Genomic DNA, 822 nt, shown 5'->3' on the forward strand with positions numbered 1-822 from the left:
ATCCATGAGTCTATTTAATCTACATTTCGGATTCGCTACAAAATTCTGATATCTCGAGGTAGCCATTGTCCAGCTATGCACGTCAGACTACGTAAGACTTCATCGACGGGAGTCCCCACACCCACAATGCCGTGCGAAATGAAGTGAACTGAACGAGCCCGGAAAATCTATAAATAACCCGCTCTACTATGCGCATCTGTGATGGGCGCTCGTGACATTCTCTACGGGTATCTATCACAAATCATACGATCGCTTGGGATTTATCCAGAACATGCAAGGTTTTCTGGAGGGTGAGAAGGGCGTGATTAATAAGCAAATAACGATTCTAAACCCTAGTCTTACATTAATGAATGGACGTACTGTGAGTCACAGCGACTCGAATAAGAGTTGCCGATCGAACGGGTAACTTCGGTTTACTTGTTCCTACTGTCGTAACGTCGGAGCGTAGATCTATTAGGCGATTTACGCAACCCCGGGTTATACCAGGCATCCCTGTACACTATGATATGGGGAAGATTTAACGCTATACTCAAAATATTAAATTTATACAAAATTCGTGTGACAAGCTCTGCTCTTGCGCCGATAGAACGTGTCACCATTGAGCAATGTAACGCGTATTCCTACAGTGTAAACAATTACAAACAACCAATTAACGGGAACATTGACATTCGTGATAAAGGTAAAATCACGAACGCGTTAAATTCGTTATAGTTAAAATAATTAAAAAAAAAAAAAAAGGTGAAATTAATCAAATACTTGACCTCATACCGTGATCACTCAGTAATGCGATCTTAAGTCAGAAGAATAAGAAATGTGACCTGA

This window comes from Penaeus chinensis, chromosome 5, assembly GCF_019202785.1.
Source record: "Penaeus chinensis breed Huanghai No. 1 chromosome 5, ASM1920278v2, whole genome shotgun sequence".
NCBI classification, from domain to species: domain Eukaryota; kingdom Metazoa; phylum Arthropoda; class Malacostraca; order Decapoda; family Penaeidae; genus Penaeus; species Penaeus chinensis.